Below are 12,717 nucleotides of genomic sequence, written 5' to 3' on the forward strand. Positions count from 1 at the left end.
TACAGAGCTCTTCCGTTTGGTCTAGCCATTGCCCCAAGGGTATTTACAAAATTAATGGCGGAAGTAATGGCCCATATAAGGGAACAAAACATATTGATTGTGCCTTATCTGGACGACCTACTAGTGATGGGAAGTTCCTCTCTTCATTGCAGCCAGCAACTAGACAGAGTGATGGTAGCCCTATCAAATCTAGGATGGTTTCTGAACCTGGAAAAGTCCAGGCTTATCCCGTCTCAAGTGCAGCTGTACTTAGGGATAGTAATAGACTCGACAAAGCAAGAGTGTCGTCTACCAGAAGAGAAAGTATCCAATATGATACATCTAGTGAATCAGTTGAGTGTTTCTCCTCTGATCACTCTAAGGAAAGCCATGTCCATACTGGGATCAATTACATCTTGTATCCCAGCGGTCCAGTGGGCTCAGAGCCACTCGAGAGATCTCCAGTGGGAAATACTAGAAGCAGTATCCCACGCAGGAGGAAATTTAGAGACGCAATTAAAAATATCCTCTCGAACAAAAACTTCCTTAAGCTGGTGGACAAATCCATCCAACCTCAGGAGGGGGGTTCCATGGGTGTGGCCGGTCTCGATAATCCTGACCACAGACGCAAGTCCTTGGGGGTGGGGGGCCCACCTAAACAGGCAAATTGCCCAAGGTCCTTGGTCAGGGGAAGAAAAAGACCTTACTTCGAACATGAAAGAGCTTTTAGCAGTTCAGTACGCCATCAATCATTTTTTAACATCCCTCCGTTCCCACCACGTGAGAGTACTGACGGACAACAAGGTGGTAGTAGCATATTTAAATCATCAGGGAGGGACGAGGTCTCAATCCCTAATGAAAGTGACAAATTTCATCATGTCGCTAGCAGAAGCCAACTTGTCCTCCCTGACAGCCCTTCACATAAAAGGGTCAGAAAATCAAACTGCAGATTTTCTAAGCAGAACCCAATTAAAACAGGGGGAATGGGAGTTAAATACAAAAATATTCAAACGCATAGTGGATCTTTGGGGGGCCCCGGATATAGATCTATTTGCAAACAATCAAAATCTGAAAACGGAGGCCTTCTGCTCGATAGATCCTCGGGGGAGTCCAGTGGCTATAGACGCGTTGTTAATTCCATGGAAATTCCATCTAGCTTATGTGTTTCCTCAGATAGCTCTAATTCCCTTAGTCTTGAAGAAAATCAGGGAAGACAGAGCCAAAGTGATATTGATAGCTCCGTTCTGGCCGAAAAGAGTATGGTTCCCATGGCTACGCCTAATGTCTATAGCAGATCCATGGGTACTCCCAGATATCCCAGACCTTCTGCATCAAGGGCCAGTGAATCACCCACAAATAAAAAGTTTGCACATGACGGCCTGGCTTTTGAAAGGGAACTGTTAACAAAAAAGGGATTTTCTTCAAATCTAATCTCTACCCTGCTGGCCAGTAGAAAACCTATAACTACCAGAGCCTATGGCAAAGTCTGGAAAAAGTTCCTTTCCACGTCAGGGGTTATCTTATCAAATCAGATGCCAATTCAGGAAATTTTAGAATTTCTCCAAAAAGGATTAGAGAAAGGCCTAGCAACAAACACTCTGAAAGTTCAGATTGCAGCATTGGGTGCCCTTTACAACCAGGATTTGGCGGGGAATCACTGGGTAAAAAGATTTATTAGAGCATCTACTAGGTCCAGACCAGTTATACATCTCACCGCTCCTCCCTGGGATCTGAACTTAGTCCTTTCAGCACTAACTAAGGCACCGTTCGAACCTTTATCTCAGGCTTCTCTGAAAATAATATCTTGGAAAACCTGTTTATTGGTGGCCCTAACCTCAGCTCGCAGGATTAGTGATCTGCAGGCCTTATCAGCTTACCCACCTCTAACCCAAATATTAGATGACAGAGTAATCCTTAAAACTGACCCTTCTTACCTTCCCAAAGTGGCGTCAAAATTCCACAGATCTCAAGAGATAGCGTTACCATCTTTTTGCCCCAATCCAAAAAACAAAAAAGAGGAGGCTCTACACACACTAGACGTAAAGAGATGTCTAACACACTATCTGTCAGCCACAAGGGAGTGTAGGAAAGGGAGGGCTCTGTTTGTCTGCTTTCAGGGACCAAATAAGGGTCACAAGGCATCGAAAGCCACGTTGGCAAGGTGGGTAAGAGATGCCATCAAGATGTCATATACCTCTTCCGGAGAACAAGCTCCGGACACAATTAAGGCCCATTCAACCAGGTCGGTGGCAACCTCTTGGGCTGAACGTGGTGGAGCATCAATAGATCAAATATGTAGAGCAGCCACTTGGTCTTCCCCCTCTACATTCTTCAAGCACTATCAGCTTAATCTATCTTCTCCCTCAGACTTAACTTTTGGTAGGAGAGTTCTTGAGGCAGTAGTCCCACCCTAAAACTTTCATTCTTTGAAATTCTCTCGTTAGTGCCGTCATGGGGTAAGAGAATATCGTAGTTACTTACCGATAACGGTATTTCTCTGATCCCATGACGGCACCTGTATATTCCCTCCCTTCACGTATGGGTGTCCACACTACTAATAATTTAAGTCACGAGGTGTGCAAATAAAAAAAAAATAATAAATATATATATATATATCTATAATATAACGCTGGGAGCGTCACTCTGTCCGAAGCCTCTATAGACTGCGCAAGCGCCGGCGCAGTCTGGGCCTCACAGAGCGACGCTCCCGGGAGATCGCGGTATGCGTAAGCACTGAACGCATACCGCGATCTCCACCGGAGAGTCAGGGACCGCCAGGAGGGAGGCTCCGTCTCCCGTGCTTACGGCTCCGTCTCCCGGCTCTTCTGCTCCCGGCTCCGGAGGGCGCGGACTGCGCAGGCGCCGATTCCTGCTGCCGGAATCGGCGCCTGCGCAGTCCGCGCTTTCCGGCGCCATTTTCTTGAAGACACACTCCGGCTCCACTGCAGGTGTGTCTTCAAGAAAATGGCGCCGGAAAGCGCGGACTGCGCAGGCGCCGATTCCTGCTGCCGGAATCGGCGCCTGCGCAGTCCCCGCTTTCCGGCGCCATTTTCTTGAAGACATACCTGCAGTGGAGCAGGACGATAGGTGAGTATGGTATTTTTTTTTTTTTTATATGGCAGCAGCATTCGGGGGCATACACACTGGAGCGGGGGGCATATAATACAATGGTGGCACAGGATGGGAGCAGCACATGACAGAACGGGCGCAGGATGGCCGCAGCACATGACAGAACGGGCGCAGGATGGCCGCAGCACATGACAGAACGGGCGCAGGATGGCAGCAGCACATGACAGAACAGGCGCAGGATGGCAGCAGCACATGACAGAACGGGCGCAGGATGGCAGCAGCACATGACAGAACGGGCGCAGGATGGCAGCAGCACATGACAGAACGGGCGCAGGATGGGAGCAGCACATGACAGAACGGGCGCAGGATGGCAGCAGCACATGACAGAACGGGCGCAGGATGGCAGCAGCACATGACAGAACGGGCGCAGGATGGCAGCAGCACATGACAGAACGGGCGCAGGATGGCAGCAGCACATGCCAGAACGGGCGCAGGATGGCAGCAGCACATGACAAAACGGGCGCAGGATGGCAGCAGCACATGACAGAACGGGCGCAGGATGGCAGCAGCACATGACAGAACGGGCGCAGGATGTCAGCAGCACATGACAGAACGGGCGCAGGATGGCAGCAGCACATGACAGAACGGGCGCAGGATGGCAGCAGCACATGACAGAACGAGCGCAGGATGGCAGCAGCAAATGACAGAACGGGGACGCAGGATGGGAGCAGCAAATGACAGAACGGGCGCAGGATGGGAGCAGCAAATGACAGAATGGAGGCGCAGGATGGGAGCAGCACATGACAGAACGGGGGCGCAGGATGGGAGCAGCACATGACAGGATGGGGGCGCAGGATGGAGCAGCACATACCAGGATGGAGACCATATACCAATATAAATGCTCGCCACCCGGGCGTAGAACGGGTTCAATAGCTAGTATATATATATATATATATATATATATATATATCTATATAGAGGAGCTTATATAAGTTTTATATAGTTATGATTTGTTGTGTAAAAATAACCAATTAGGTTACAGCAGAAATTCCCTGCAAGGCTCTGTAAACCAACTGAGGTGGAGGAGAGGTCCCGCCTTTTTAACCTGTGGGTTTCCTGTCCCTGAGGGCTGATCCCTCTCTCTCTCGTTAGTGCCGTCATGGGATCAGAGAAATACCGTTATCGGTAAGTAACTACGATATTTTTTACTTTGTAACATTGCCCCAAGGGGGGACATCATGTTACAGTGACAGATCGCTGATCTGACACTTTGCAGTGCACTGTATCAGATCCTCCCGCAGCCATTTTGGATCCTGGCCTGCAGGGAGGAGGAGGTAGGAGACCCTTGGAGCAACGCGATCACATCGCGTTGCTCTGAGTGTCTCAGGGAAGCACGCAGGGAGCCCCCTCCCTGCGCGATGCTTCCCTATGCCGCCGGAATGCTGCCATCATCTTTGATCGCAGTGTGCTGGGGGTTAATGTGCCAGGAGCGGTCCGTGACCATATGATGGTCTGGGGTTGCTTTGGTACTGCTAAAGTGGGAGATTTGTACAAGGTAAAAGGGATTTTGAATAAGAAAAGCCATGACTCCATTTTGCAACTCCGTGCCATACCCTGTGGACAGCACTTGATTGGAGCCAATTTCATCCTACAACAGGACAATGACCCAAAGCACATCTCCAAATTATGCAATAACTATTTAGGGAAGAAGCAGGCACATGGTATTCTATCTGTAATGGAGTGGCCAGCGCAGTCACCAGATCTCAACCCCATTGAGCTGTTGTGGGAGCAGCTTGACCGTATAGGAAAAAAAAAAGGAATGTAGTCAGCTTACTGGTCTTAGAAGGAATCCCCAGACCTGCCGCCCAGCACGGATCGAGGTGAGCGCCCACAGCAAATGGAGATAAGAGAAATGATCCAGCTGATCATGAGTAAGACTTCATAGTTGAAACGCGTTGACCCTCCATAGGCTACGTTTACATTTGCGTTGTTGGGCGCAGCATCGTAGACGCATACCGACGCATGCATCTTGCGCCCCTATCTTTTTTTTTTTTTCAGTAAATATATTTAATGAAATTTTAAACAGGAAAAACAATAAAAAGAATCATTACAATGTCCAGAGCTATACATTACGCCTCTGAGAACTCAGCACAAGTGTAGTTGAACAAGGACTCTGGCACATAAAGGGTACATACTTCTCATCTTGAGAATCACCTCGGGACATGGACCTTATATACAGAATACAGAACCTGTAAGAAAAGCAATTGTAGAGATAGGAGAAAAGGAAAGAAAGAGAAGAAGAAGAAAAAAAAAAAGGGGGGGGGAATGGGGGAGAAGGGGAGTAAGGAGGGGAGGGGGGGTTAAGGGGGACCCAGCAATGTACACGCCCACGTATTGAAAATTTTGAGTATGTACGCAGCCAAGTCAGGAACCCTGTGCTCTCCTTGAAGGATTGCCAGAGGAACCAGGTGCGTCCCTGGTCATATGCAGCATCATCATCACCCGCCACCATCGACTCCAGACAATGTAATCTATCCATTTCAGCTATCCATTCCTCCGTGGAGGGGACCTCAGTGGACCTCCAATGTCGCAGAATAACTGCCCTGGCAGCTATGAGGCAAAATCTCAGGATCCCCTTTTTAACGGAAGCTATTGAACAGGGTATCAGGGACAGTAGGATGCGCCCCTAACTTTAACTTGGGGGCGCATGGACATGCGCTGGTATGCGTTGTATTGCGTTTTACTACGCATGCGTCAATTTGACGCACCAGACAGGGCGCGGATGACGCTACTTGTAGCATTTTCCCTGCGCCAAAATTCATGAACATTACTAGTTTATGTCAACGCATGCGTCAAAAAACGCAGCGTTGTGTATATGCGTTGTTGGTTGCGTCGACGATGCTGCGCCCAACAACGCAAATGTGAACGTAGCCTTACTGGTGTGCCAGGTGTTTGCTATGCAAAGACTTTTTTGAAGAACGATATATCGTTTTAGTTGTCTAATAAAGTCTCACAAAGTTTCAACCACCTCCCCTTCAGCTGGATCATTTCTCTTCTTATCTCCTTCAGCTTGACTGTATGGTACACAAAAAGTGCCCATCAAGCCAAATCAACTTGTGGGAAGCATGCGGTGAAATTTCTCCAGATTACCTGAGCAAATTAACTGCTAGAATGCCAAAGGTCTGCTGTAATTGCTGCAAAGGGAGCATTCTTTGACGAAAGCAAAGTTTGAAGGAGAAATTTTTTATTTCAAATAAAAATCTTTTTTTCGAACCTTGTCAGTGTCTGGACTAGATTTTCAATTCATTTGACAACTCATATGATTAATAAAAGTATGAATTTTCATGGAAAACACAAAATTGTCTGGGTGACCCTAAACTTTGGAACGGCAGTGTAAATGTTTTGATTTTTTTTTTTTTTTTTTTTACAATTGAATACAGGCGCCGGATGATGAGACTATTCTCCCATCATCGGCTTATGGTGTCTCTGTTATATGTGACAAAAGACGTAGCTGGATGGGAGTAGTAGTCCCACCCACACAGACAGACACACGTACATATTTTCCGCCAACACACAAGAGACACACATTCTCCACCCACCCACACACACACACACACACATTCTCCACCCACACACAGACACACGCACATATTCTCCGCCCACACAGACACACGCACACATTCTCCGCCCACACACACACAGACACGCACATATTCTCCGCCCACACACAGACACATTCTCTGCCACACACAGACACACATATATTCTCCGCAGACACGGACGTATTCTCCACCCACTCGCAGACACACACATATATTCTCCGCCCACACGCAGACACACACGTATTCTCCACCCACTCGCAGACACACACATTCTCCGCCCACACGCAGACACGCACGTATTCTCCACCCACTCGCAGACACACACATATATTCTCCGCAGACACGCACGTATTCTCCACCCACTCGCAGACACACACATATTCTCCGCCCATACGCAGACACACACATATTCTCCACCCACACGCAGACTCACATATTCTCCACCCACACCCAGAAACGCACAAATATTCTCCGCCCACACACACACACACACACACACACACATATTCTCCGCCCACACAGACACACATTCTCTGCCCACATGCAGACACACACATATTCTCCGCCCACATGCAGACATATTCGCCTCCCACACGCAGACACACGCACATATTCTCCACCCACACGCACACACACATATTCTCAGCAGACACGCACATTCTCCACCAACACAGAGACACACATTCTCCGCCCACACAGACACGCACATTCTCCACCAACACAGAGACACACATTCTCCGCCCACACAGAGACACACACATTCTCCGCACATACACATATTCTCCACCCACACACACACATATTCTCCGCTCACACACACACACATTCTCTGCCTACACACAGACACACACATTCTCCACACAGACACAAACACATTCTCCACCCACACAGAGACACACACACATTCTCCACCCACACACCCGTATTTACCACACACACACACATATTCTCCGCCCACACAGACACACACATATTCTCCACCCACACACGCGTATTTTCCGCCGACACACACATTTTTCGCCAACACACACATATTTTCCACCCACACACACACTAATTCTCCGCCCACACAGACATATTCTCCGCCCATGCACAGACATACACACATTTTCCGCAAACACACGCACACATTCTCCACCCACACAGAGACACACATATTCTCCGCCCACATACAGACACACACATTCTCCGCCCACACACAGAGACACACATATTCTCCACACACATATTTTCCGCCCACACAGACACGCATATTCTCCACCCACACACAGACATACACACATTTTCCACACACACAGACACACATTCTCCGCCCACCCACAGACACACACATTCTCCACCCACACACAGAGGCACACACATTCTCTGCTGACACACATTCTCCGCCCATTCACAGACATACACACATTTTCCGCACACACAGACACATATTCTCCACCCACACACAGAGACATGTATATATTCTCCAACCACACAGAGACACACACACATATTCTCTGCCCACACACATACATACACACAGAGACACACTCTCCGCCCACCCACAGACACACATATTCTCCACCCACACACAGACATATACACATTCTCCGCCCAGACACAGAGACACGCATATTCTCCACACACACACACATTCTCCACCCACACACACGTATTTTACACACACGTATTTTACACACACACATTCTCCGCCCACACACACATTCTCTGCCCACATACACATTCTCCGCCCACACACACATTCTCCACCCACACACACGTATTTTCCGCCCACATCGACACACTTATTCTCCACCCACACAGACACACACACATTTTCCACCCGCTCAGACACACACACACATTCTCCGCCCACACAGACACACACACATTCTCCACCTACACATACAGACACACACATATTCTCCACCCTCACACACATATTCTCCGCCCATGCACAGACATACAAACATTTTCCGCACACAGACACACACATATTCTCCACCCACATACAGAGACATATATTCTCCACCCACACACAGACACACACACACACGTTCTCTGCCCAGACAGACATACACATATTCTCCGCCCACACAGACACACACACATTCTCCACCCTCACACACACATTCTCCGCCCATGCACAGACATACAAGCATTTTCCGCACACAGACACACACATATTCTCCACCCACATACAGAGACACACATATATTCTCCACCCACACACAGAGACACACACACACACACACGTTCTCCGCCCAGACACACATACACATTCTCCACCCACAAAGACACACACACATTCTCCACCCACACAGAGACACACATATTCTCCGCCCACACACACACATTCTCCACCCACACAGACACATATTCTCACACACAGACACATATTCTCCGCCCACTCAGACATACACACATTTTCTGCACACACAGAGACACATTCTCCGCCCACACACAAACACATATTCTCCACCCACACACATACACACATGTGTTCCGCACACACAGACACACATTCTCCACCCACCCGCAGAGGCACACACATTCTCTGCCGACACACACACATTCTCCACCCACACAGAGACACTGATATTCTCCACCCACACACAGACACACACACATTCTCCACCCACACACACACATTTTCTGCCCACACACAGACACACACACATTCTCCGCCCACCTGCAGACACACACAGACACGCACATTCTCCCCCACCCCACAGACACACACACATTCTCCGCCCACCCACAGACACACACACATTCTCCGCCCACCCACAGACACACACATAGTCTTCACCCACACACAGACACACACACATTCTCCGCCCCCCCACAGACACATATTCTCCACCCACACACAGACACACACACACACACATTCTCCACACACACACACATATTCTCCACCCACACACAGAGACACACATTCTCCACCCACATACACACACACACACACACATACACATTCCCATTCCCCACCCACGTGGTCTTCCTCCTTTTCCTTTGACAATTTGCAGCGTTTTTGGCAGCAAATTGGCAGCAAATAAGCTGCAAATCTGCAAACCTTTTTACACCTGCATTTTTGCTGTGGATTTGACTGACTCAAGTGAAGTCAATGAGTCAAAAATGCCGCAGAAGAGCAATAAGAATTAATATGCTGCAGAAAATAAAACACTGCATGGACGGAAATTTACAGCTCGTGCACAACACTTCAGGATTGTCATTGCATTACCTTGCATAAGGATTCCATAGCGTTTTTGGACCATTTACGCGCAGAAAACCCCCCATCAAAAATGCATCATGTGCACATAGCCTAATGGCTTGTTCTGACATTGATTTTCATAAACCGCATTTTGCAGTTACCCAAAAGTCTTCTTAAATGTGGTTTATCAGGTAATTTATGTTCAATTGTATTCAGCATTTTGAGGTTGGGCATGTAGAGTGGTGACGACTGTCATCCCGGTCTCCTGATCACTACAGGTTTTGAAAGTTCTTTTTTCTTCCCTGATTTCATTAGGTTTTGGCCATAAAAAGCATAGAAAAGCACATTTTAATAGTTGTTCAGGGGTCTATTGCCATTAATGCTTTTGTTCTGTAGCTTGATAACTCCTACGTGCCATCAGAAACTAAAATACCGTACTTGAGCAGCGCTTAGGAGACAGTGTGGGTGTGCAGTGCTGCACAGAAATCAAAGACCACCTTTTCCAGTTATTTTATTCCATTTAGTATAAGTTGCTATTTTTTTTTCAATGGGAATGGGGGCAGAAAACTTATGATTATTGGAAAACTACTCCGAAATCTCAAAGTAATTATATTAGTGGAATAAACCCTGTAATTTTAAGAAAATTATTGTAGTATACACAAAATAAATATATTTAACCGACATGACCTGCTAGACCACCATAGCTGTCTCAATCATGCAAGTTTCCTTAAACAAGCTGCACCTTGGGTTATAGTCATATTGAGGCAAAGCCTTTAACCGAAATCTGTCTCCCAACTTTTTGCTGCCCCATCTGAGCGCAGTTAATCAACCAATCCTAAATACAATTTATGCATACAACTTCAACCAAAGTATACATAGACCTAACTTGGACCTATATACAGTTATGTCCATAGATTATTATTATTTATTGTTATAGCGCCATTTATTCCATGGCGCTTTACATGTGAGGAGGGGTATACATAATAAAAACAAGTACAATAATCTTAAACAATACAAGTCATAACTGGTACAGGAGAAGTGAGTACCCTGCCCGCGAAGGCTCACAATCTACAAGGGATGGGTGAGAATACAGTAGGTGAAGATAGAGCTGGTCATGCAGCGGTTTGGTCGATCGGTGGTTACTGCAGGTTGTAGGCTTGTCGGAAGAGGTGGGTCCTCAGGTTCTTTTTGAAGGTTTCGATGGTAGGCGAGAGTTTGATGTGTTGTGGTAGAGGGTTCCAGAGTAGGGGTGATACGCGAGAGAAATCTTGTATACGATTGTGGGAAGAGGAGATAAGAGGGGAGTAGAGAAGGAGATCTTGTGAGGATCGGAGGTTACGTGTAGGTAAGTACCGGGAGACGAGGTCACAGATGTATGGAGGAGGCAGGTTGTGGATAGCTTTGTACGTCATGGTTAGAGTTATGTAGTGGAGTCTCTGGACAATGGGGAGCCAGTAAAGGGATTGACAGAGGGGAGAGGCCGGGGAATAGCGGGGGGACAGGTGGATTAGTCGGGCAGCAGAGTTTAGAATAGATTGGAGGGGTGCGAGAGTGTTAGAGGGGAGGCCACAGAGCAGGAGGTTGCAGTAGTCAAGGCGAGAGATGATGAGGGCATGGACTAGGGTTTTTGCAGATTCTTGGTTGAGGAATGAATGGATTTGTGAAATATTTTTGAGCTGAAGTCGGCAGGAAGTGGAAAGGGCTTGGATATGTGGTTTGAAGGAGAGATCAGTGTCAAGGATTACCCCGAGGCAGCGAGCTTGTGGGACTGGGGAGAGTGGGCAGCCATTTACTGTAATGGATAGGTTCGTTGGGGGGGGGGGGGGTCGCGTGAGATGGGGGGAAAGATGATGAATTCTGTTTTGTCCATGTCAAGTTTCAGAAATCTAGCGGAGAAGAAGGATGTAATAGTGATATATATATATATATATATATATCTATATATATATATCTATATATATATATATATACAGAGACAACATTTTTCTAATTTTGGTTATAGATATTAACACAATGAAAAAACAATTCAGATGCAGTTGAAGTTCAGACTTTCAGCTTTCATTTGAGGGTATCCACATTAAAATTGGATGAAGGGTTTAGGAGTTTCATCTCCTTAACATGTGCCATCCTGTTTTTAAAGGGACCAAAAGTAATTGGACAATTGACTCCAAGACTATTTCATGGACAGGTGTGGGCAATCCCTTCGTTATGTCATTCTCAATTAAGCAGATAAAAGGCCTGGAGTTGATTTGAGGTGTGGTGCTTGCATTTGGAAGGTTTTGCTGTGAAGTAAATATGCGGTCAAAGGAGCTCTCCATGCAGGTGAAACAAGCCATCCTTAAGCTGTGAGAACAGAAAAAAAAAACATCCAAGAAATTGCTACAGTATTAGGAGTGGCAAAATCTACAGTTTGGTACATCCTGAGAAAGAAAGAAAGCACTGGTGAACTCATCAATGCAAAAAGACCTGGGCGCCCACGGAAGACATCAGTGATGGATGATCGCAGAATAATCTCCATGGTGAAGAGAAACCCCTTCACAACAGCCAACCAAGTGAACAACACTCTCCAGGAGGTCGGCGTATCAATATCCAAATCTACCATAAAGCGAAGACTGCATGAAAGTAAATACAGAGGGTTCACTGCACGGTGCAAGCCACTCATAAGCATCAAGAATAAAAAGGCTAGACTGGACTTTGCTAAAAAAAAACATCTAAATAAGCCAGCACAGTTCTGGAAGAACATTCTTTGGACAGATGAAACCAAGATCAACCTCTACCACAACGATGGAAAGAGAAAAGTATGGCGAAGGCGTGGTACAGCTCATGATCCAAAGCATACCACATCATCTTTAAAACATGGCGGGGGCAGTG

General features: G+C 47.0%; 1 protein-coding gene across 1 annotated transcript in view; it reads left to right on the forward strand.

Annotated features, from left to right (window-relative positions):
- MEMO1 (mediator of cell motility 1) overlaps positions 1 to 12,717 on the forward strand; it is a 250,880-nt gene that overhangs the window by 37,015 nt on the left and 201,148 nt on the right. The window lies entirely within an intron of this gene.

The sequence above is a fragment of the Ranitomeya imitator genome, chromosome 5 (genome assembly GCF_032444005.1).
Source record: "Ranitomeya imitator isolate aRanImi1 chromosome 5, aRanImi1.pri, whole genome shotgun sequence".
NCBI lineage: Eukaryota > Metazoa > Chordata > Amphibia > Anura > Dendrobatidae > Ranitomeya > Ranitomeya imitator.